This window comes from Triticum dicoccoides, chromosome 3A (genome assembly GCF_002162155.2).
Source record: "Triticum dicoccoides isolate Atlit2015 ecotype Zavitan chromosome 3A, WEW_v2.0, whole genome shotgun sequence".
In the NCBI taxonomy this organism is placed as follows: domain Eukaryota; kingdom Viridiplantae; phylum Streptophyta; class Magnoliopsida; order Poales; family Poaceae; genus Triticum; species Triticum dicoccoides.
The window spans coordinates 481,881,184-481,890,215 of NC_041384.1; positions in this window are offsets into that span (position 1 = coordinate 481,881,184).

Sequence of the window (9,032 nt, forward strand, 5' to 3'; positions counted from 1 at the left end):
CTCATCTGAGTGTGCCCTGAGAACGAGATATGTGCAGCTCCTATCGGGATTTGTCGGCACATTCGGGCGGTGTTGCTGGTCTTGTTTTAACCTGTCGAAGTGTCTTGAAGAACCGAGATACCGAGTCTGATCGAAACGTCTTGGGAGGAGGTCTATTCCTTCGTTGACCGTGAGAGCTTGTCATGGGCTAAGTTGGGACTCCCCTGCAGGGATTTGAACTTTCGAAAGCCATGCCCGCGGTTATGGGCAGATGGGAATTTGTTAATGTCCGGTTGTAGATAACTTGAACCTTAATTAATTAAAATGAATCAACTGAGTGTGTTACCTTGATGGCCTCTTCTCGGCGGAGTCCGGGAGGTGGACATGGTGTTGGAGTAATGCTTGCGCAGGTTGTTCTCTAGTTTCTCGCTCGCGCTTTGCCTCCTCTTCTCGCTCTCTTTTGTGAATAAGTTAGCCACCATATTTGCTAGTCGCTTGCTGCAGCTCCACCTATATTTACCTTGCCTTACCTTTAAGCTTAAATAGTCTTGATCGCGAGGGTGCGAGATTGCTGAGTCCCTGTGGCTCACAGATTACTATTACACCAGATGCAGGGCCTGATGATTCCGCTCCAGGTGACGCGCTTGAGCTCAAGTGGGAGTTCGACGAAGACTCTCAATGTTACTATGTTTCCTTTCCTGATGATCGGTAGTGGTTCCCAGTTGGGGGTGATCGGGACCGTGTCGCATGTTGGGTTATCTTTTATTTTGGCGCCATAGTCGGGCCATGAGTGTTTGGATGATGTAATGTTATTTACGTACTTGATTGACGTGGCGAGTGTAAGCCAACTATGTTTTCTCCCCTTTATGATTTATATTACATGGGATGTTGTGAAGATTGCCTAACTTGCGACATATGCCTTCAATGCGATTATGCCTCTAAGTCGTGCCTCGACACGTGGGAGATATAGTCGCATCGAGGGTGTTACATACTATGAATCTAACATACTTGGTCCAGAATTTTGTTGAGGCTGGACAATTCATCCCTGGTGCCTTTAGGGGGCGGCTTTTGACCTGGCCGAGAGCTTTTGAATCCGGCATTTACTGCCGTGTCCTTCGTGATGTCTTCTTTATTCCGGCATTTGTTATTGTTGTTGCGCCGTGATTTCCCGTTTCCATCTCTAACTTCAGATGTGCTAGGGTCGCTGGTGCTGCATTTGGCTAGCCAGCTGTCCTCACCCGCGCAAAAGCGGGTCATAAGGTTTGTTAGTGCAGCCATCGTTCTCGGCTTATTTTGGCCAAGGTGTCTGGCGAGCCATTCGTCACGGACGCTATGCTTGAAAGCAGCCAAGGCTTCGGCGTCCGGACAGTCGACAATCTGGTTCTTTTTAGTAAGAAACCTATTCCAAAGCTTTCGGGCTGACTCTTCGGGCTGTTGAATTATATGACTCAAATCGTCCGCATCCGGAGGTCGGACATAAGTCCCTTGAAAATTTGCCCGAAAGGCGTCTTCGAGCTCTTCCCAACTTCCAATGGAGCTTTCGGGTAGGCCTTTGAGCCAGTGACGAGCTGGCCCTTTGAGCTTGAGGGGTAGGTACTTGATGGCGTGGAGATCATCTCCTCGAGCCATATGGATATGAAGGATGTAATCCTCAATCCAGACCCCAGGGTCTGTTGTTCCGTCGTATGCCTCTATGTTTACGGGCTTGAATCCTTCTGGAAATTCGTCGTCCAGCACCTCGTCGGTGAAACATAGGGGGTGTGCGGCACCCCTGTAGCTGGGTGTACCGCGTTGTTCGGATGCTTGTTGTGTTGCATTGTATGCTGGGGCACGCTTGTGTGGTCCATAGATGGATCTTGTTGCGCCGTCCTTTGGGTGCGAGCCCTCGCATGGGTCGCGTATTGTATTGTGAGCGGCGTTGTATGCCGATCTGTGTTGGTAGAGGGGTCGTCTATCCGACCAGGTGGCTGCTTTGATATTTGTTTGTGGGGGTTTTGAGGCCTCCTCATCGAATTCGGGTAGCAGCTTCCGCTTTGGGTAGCTCTTGGAGGGGCGATTGTCGCCGTACCTTGCTGCAGTGTTGAGTATTTTACTCCATCTGATTTGGAGTGTGTCTTGCGCGGCTTTGAGCCTTTGCTTCTGCTTTTTCAGATTCCTCACGGTGGCAACAAGCCTTTTACGGGCAGTCTGCTGCTCCGGGTGCCTATCCGGTGTTATGTTGTCCGGACCATTAGCCTTGATAGGATTTGTTTGTTTGGTTTGATTATCCGGATTGCCGTTGTCCGGCAACGGTTCTCCCTGCTCTAGCGCTGGGTCTGTATGATCGCTATTCCCGTCGAGGCGGGATTTGGGGCGGCGCTTGCGTCGCTGCTTTGACTGCTTTTCGAGGGAACAAGCTTTCGGTGCGTCCTTCCGCTCCTCGTCGTCATCTTTTGGTGCGTCCACCATGTATATGTCATATGACGAGGTGGCGTTCCAGGGCCCAATAGGCGCTGATTCTTCATCATCTCCTTCATCACCGTCCATACCGTCGATGTCTTCGGAGTCGAAGTCGAGCATGTCGGTTAAATCGTCGATAGTGGCTACAATGTGGGTGGTGAGTGGGCTTTGAATTTCTTCACCGTCCGAATTCCAACCTTCCTGACCGTAGTCCGGCCAGGGCTCTCCTGATAAAGAGAGAGACTTCAGTGTCTTCAGAATGTCGCCAAAAGGCGAGTGCTGAAAGATGTCCGCGGTAGTAAACTCCATAATCGGCGCCCAATCGGATTCGATCGGCAGGGGCGCGGAGGGTTCGGAGTCCGGAGAGGAGTCCGGCTCCTTGGAGTCACGAGTCTCGCGGAGTACGAGGCTGGTGTTCGGCTCAATTGCCATTGGGATCGCAGCCCCCAAGGTGGCGTCCAACCGCCCATCCTCGATCGGCACAGTTGGCTCCGGATTAAGGGTCGAAGCTGATGCGGGTGCGGCCTCCAGGGCACTGTTCGGCGGCAGAGCTAGATCATGCTCGTCAGGACAGTGCGGCGCGCTCGGCAGTGGCTCGAATCCGTCGAAGATCAAGTCCCCGTGAATGTCAGCCGTGTAGTTTAAACTTCCAAATCTGACCTGACGGCCAGGGGCGTAGTTTTTGATCTGCTCCAGACGGCCAAGTGAATTGGCCCGCAGTGCGAAGCCGCCGAAGACGAAGATCTGTCCGGGGAGGAAGGTCTCACCCTGGACTGCATCGCTATTGATGATCGTAGGAGCCATCGAGCCCGACGGTGACGACACAGAGGAACTCTCAATGAAAGCACCAATGTCGGTGTCAAAACCGGTGGATCTCGGGTAGGGGGTCCCGAACTATGCGTCTAGGCCTGATGGTAACAGGAGGCAAGGGACACGAAGTTTTACCCAGGTTCAGGCCCTCTCGATGGAGGTAAAACCCTACGTCCTGCTTGATTAATATTGATGATATGGGTAGTACAAGAGTAGATCTACCACGAGATCGAGGAGGCTAAACCCTAGAAGCTAGCCTATGGTATGATTGTTGATGTGTATGTTGTTCTACGGACTAAAACCCTCCGGTTTATATAGACACCGGAGAGGGTTAGGGTTACACAAAGTCGGTTACAATGGTAGGAGATCTTCATATCCGTATCGCCAAGCTTGCCTTCCACGCCAAGGAAAGTCCCTTCCGGACATGGGACGGAGTCTTCAATCTTGTATCTTCATAGTCTAGGAGTCCGGCTGAAGGTATAGTCCGGCTATCCGAACACCCCCTAATCCAGGACTCCCTCAGTCTGACTAACACACCTGCTTATTTTATGAACATGATGAACAAAGTGTTTATGGAGTTTTTGGATAAGTTCGTCGTAGTGTTCATTGATGATATTCTGGTTTACTCGAAGAATGAAGAAGAACATAAAGAACATTTGCGTTTGGTACTTAGTAAGCTCAGAGAACATCAGTTATACGCCAAGTTCAGCAAATGTGAGTTTTGGTTGAAGGAAGTTGGATTCCTCGGACATGTTATATCTGGAGACATTTGGTACTTAGTAAGCTCAGAGAACATCAGTTATACGCCAAGTTTAGCAAATGTGAGTTTTGGTTGAAGGAAGTTGGATTCCTCGGACATGTTATATTCGTAGAAGGAATAGCAGTAGATCCCACCAAAGTTGTCACTGTGACAAATTGGGAAGCTCCAACAACAGTTGGAGAGATCCGGAGTTTTCTTGGACTCGCGGGATACTACCGGAGATTCATTGAAAATTTCTCGAAGATTGCAAAACCTATGATGGAGTTGTTGAAGAAGGATACGAAGTTCAATTGGACTGAGGAATGTGAGGCCAGTTTCCAGGAGTTGAAGATACGTTTGGTTACCTCGCCAGTGTTGATTCTGCCAGATCAGTGTAAGGATTATGAGGTGTATTGCGACGCTTCACGTCGAGGACTTGGAGCAGTGCTTATGCAGGAGGGAAGAGTTGTTTCGTATGCTTCAGGACAGCTTAAGCCCCATGATTTGAATTATGCTACACATGATTTGGAGTTAGCAGCCGTAGTGCACACATTGAAGACTTGGAGACATTTTCTCATTGGAAACCATTGTGAGGTGTACACGGATCACAAGAGTTTGAAGTACATCTTCACGCGGAAGGAGTTGAATCTCAAGCAAAGAAGATGGTGGGAGCTCATCAAGGATTATGACATGAGATTGCATTATCACCCCAGAAAGGCTAACGTAGTAGCCGATGCGTTGAGCCGCAAGAGCCATGTCAACACACTAATGACCGGAGAGTTACCAAACGAGTTAGCCAAGAATCTTCATGAGCTATGTTTGGAGATAGTTCTGAGAGGCTATGTAATAGCATTGGAGATTCAGTCTACTCTGATGGATAAGACCAGAGAAACTCAAAAGACCGACAAGGAGATTGCCTCTATTAAAGAGAAAATGAGCAAGGGAAAAGCTAAAGGATTTCATGAGGATGAGCACGATACCTTATGGTTTGAGGACCGTGTTTATGTGCCCAATGACCCGGAGATCAGGAAGTTAATTTTGCAAGAGGCCCATGATTCGCCGTACTTGATTCACCCAGGAAATACCAAGATGTATTTGGATTTGAAAGACACTTTTTGGTGGACCGGAATGAAGAAGGATATTGCAGAGGATTGCTACAGCCATTGTCGACACCCGAATGGAAGTGGGATAAGCTAGGCATGGATTTTATGATGGGATTACCCAGGACCCGCTCAGGCTATGACTCGATATGGGTTGTAGTCGATCGCTTGACGAGGTAGCTCATTTCATCCCAGTAAATACCACTTACACCAGTGCTAAGTTGGCAAAGATATACATGACCAGGATCGTATGTCTGCATGGAGTTCCGAGGAGCATTGTATCAGATAGAGGAACCCAGTTTACCTCAAAGTTCTGGAATCAGTTGCACGAAACTTTGGGTACCAGGCTAGAGTTCAGTACAAATTTTCATCCACAGACCAATGGACAGACCGAGAGAGTCAATCAGATTTTGGAGGATATGCTGAGAGCTTGTGCGCTAGATTATGGATCTAGTTGGGATGACAATTTGCCATATGCGGAGTTCTCTTACAACAATAGTTATCAATCCAGTTTGAAGATGACCCCTTTTGAAGCCTTGTACGGAAGACGGTGCAGAACACCATTGTTGTGGGATGAAGTTGGAGACCGCTAGTTGTTTGGACCAAATGTGATTAAGGAGTCTAAACAGAAAGTGAAGTTGATTCGCGACAGGCTCAAGGTAGCCCAGTCCAGGCAGAAGAGCTATGCAGATTCTGAACGCAAGGAAACAGTTTACGAAGTCGGAGACAGAGTTTATCTTCGTGTATCCCGCTTTGAGGATTTAAGCGCTTTGGAGTTAAGGGAAAAATAGCGCCACGTTTTGTAGGACCATACAAAGTTTTGGAGTGTATGGGAGAAGTTGCTTACAAGTTGGAGTTGCCCGAAGGATTGTCAGGAGTTCACGACGTGTTCCACGTTTCCCAGTTGAAAAAGTGCCACGCAGAGATGGCTGATACACCACTAAGAGATACAGTGCCGCTGGAAGCGATTCAGTTGGATAGTGATTTGACCTACGAGGAGAAACCAGTTAAGATTCTCGAATATGACAGCCGAGTCACCCGCAACAAGGTTATCAGGTTTTGTAAAGTTCAGTGGAGCCACCACACCGAGGATGAAGCCACCTGGGAGCGAGAGGAAGATCTGCTGAAGGACCACCCTCACCTATTTTCTAGCCAACCCGAATCTCGAGGGCGAGATTCATCTTAAGGGGGGTAGGTTTGTAACATCCCAAATTTTCAATTTGGAATATTATACATAGATCATCATTGCATATCATATTTTATTTGCATTTTGGCTTCATCCTAGAAATCCTATGCAACTCAAGGACCCATGGAGAGAGTTGGGGATTTCGTTATTTTCATATTTGGGGTTTTCTCAAATTTTGAAAATAGGATCATTTGATTTAATTATTTTATCTTCAATAATTCCAATTATAAAAATAAGTGAGAGGGAATAAAATGACTTTCCAAAATTAAAGGAATATTGAGGATTTAATAAAAAATCAAATAAGATTTTATTTTTGGAGTTTTTCGCTGTTTTATTTGAATTTAGGAAAAATGCGCGTTTTTTAAAAATTGCATTTAGGCCCCAAATAAATGTTCACCTTGTCCGGCTTGATTTTAGAAGTCGTGGAAAATTTATTTTAGGATTTTTGGAGTCCGTTTAGTATTTCTTTTATGTGTTTTTCTGCGTGAAACTATTTAAAAAAACGAACCGACCTAGTCGGGCCGTACCCAACCCGGACTCTAGCCCGACCGGCCTTTATAAGCCGGGGGAGCCCAGCCCCGAGTGTGGGGACCCCGACTCATAAGTCGTGATCATCGAATGCACGTGTACAGTGATCCCAGAGATCAATGCTCACTGAACACACAGAAGCTGAATAACAAGAGTCTTACATCCATACATACCATATTACACAAGTAGGACCATTATGGTCGAGTCTTGATTATAACATCGCAGCGGAAATCTTCGTCGATAACTTGGACCCATGCCATCTGCCTTAACCCTATAGGCATTCTGACTGGGAAGCGTCCTAGCTCGCATGCTCGTCACCGAAGTACTCTTCTTCATATCGTGCTCTTTCATGCATGGCCAATAAAATAACCAGTGGCAAGCCAATGAGTACTTTGAATGTACTCGCAAGCATCCCAAGGGTGATAACAGAATAATTATGCAAGGCCCTACTGCTAATTTGGCATTTTTGTGGAAAGCTAGTTTTTCTCATGCAACTATGATCAACATTTATCAAGGATATGAATGCATCTACAACAAGTATCAGGAGGTTACAGACATCAACATCGAGAGAGAGTTATGAACAACTCATGCTCAAGATCATCGTGACTTCCTCACGAATCACGTCAATAGATTTACCAAATCGTGTTGTTTGTCAGAAACATATGGACGTAGTCTAAGCAGCACCACCCAACTGTCCTTGACCGTGGACACGGCTATTCGAATAGTTTTACACTCTGCAGAGGTTGCACACTTTACCCACAAGATCAGGGGAACTTTCGTGTCATCCATGACCCGCGGTACCTCAAGTACCCGGGGTAAGCACCCGATCACTATCTTTCCCTAGACGACACTAACATGGAGTCCACTCGATTGGTAGTAACCCCCGTGCCCAACATTTCACAACTTAAAATTGTGGAGCCTCGCTCCCATATTTGTCACATACCACTGGCACGGGGTACCAACGGTGTGTCCGGTGCCCCATAAAAATGTTCTTGGCCGCCCTACCTGGCACGACCCCGTCCCGAGAGAGAGCACCAACTCTCCCCCGTCACTAGTAATGCGGGCTCCAAGCTAGTATCGGCCTAGGTAATCAATAATGCCCTTTCCCATATAAGGGTAGAGTGGTTGCGCATGTAAGGTTAGGACAGTCGACAAATCTTAAATCTAATCCGTCTCTGTAAACAACACTTTTATCGAGCCTCGGTACACTACTTCTCCACCAAGTAGTGACCTAGTTCATCATTATCTCCCAGGGGCATTAGTGGCACCCACTGGGCTATTTGCAAGTATGTCAAACCACACTTGTTTCTTTCCATGCATAACCCTGACCCACTTTGCGTAGCCATCTACTATAGCATATTTCTACAACCCACCAACACAACTCTAAGCAAGGGTAGAGTCATGATCAATGCAAGTATCAATGGAGTATGCAGCGGAGGCAAGCCTAGCAAGGTTGCCATTCAAGATATATATCATGCACTTGATGAAACAACGAAAATGCTATTATGATGAAACATGGTTCATCATGGTCAAAGGGCTGCTTGCCTGTTTTAACAAAGTCTTCGATGTCTTCAAATATCTCTGGTCCAACTCCCAGCATTTCATCTACTTCGTCAACTATCGTCGAAAGCGACCATAATAAGCAACACAACAAGGCAGAAAATAGAAGTGCTCTAAAAATATTGATTTGACTTTTCTAGGACATCTATGGTTATATGAAAAATAACCAGAGTGGTTTCATTGGAATTGGGTCAGTGGACATTTCTAAACATTTTGATATGATGGGATCAAGGGGTTCATGGATTTGTAAGAAGTGTACAGAAGAACTATTTGAAAAATGATCAAAGGCATCCATTTAACAAAGGATGATTTTAGAAGCATCTAGGAGTTGGTTTCACTGGATTTGGAGTTCAAGTGAATTCCCTATGAATTGGCAAAGTTGACAAATATGAAGAAATGGCTCATTATATTGTGTGGCATAGAAAGTATTAAGAAAAATGTTCATAAACTAAGTTATGAACTTAGGAGCATCTGGAAATTTGAATCATGGCATTTAGATCAAATTTGAGCCCTCTATGATTTTCTAAAGTTTATGACAGAAATAGAAAAATAGGATTTTGATAAATATTTCTGAAGAGAAAGTTTCTGGAAAAATGTGCAAATAGCACCATGTGATAGATCATGATTTATGGAGCTACTAGAAATTTGAATCATTGGATTTGGAGCTCTGTTGAATTATTTATGGATTTTG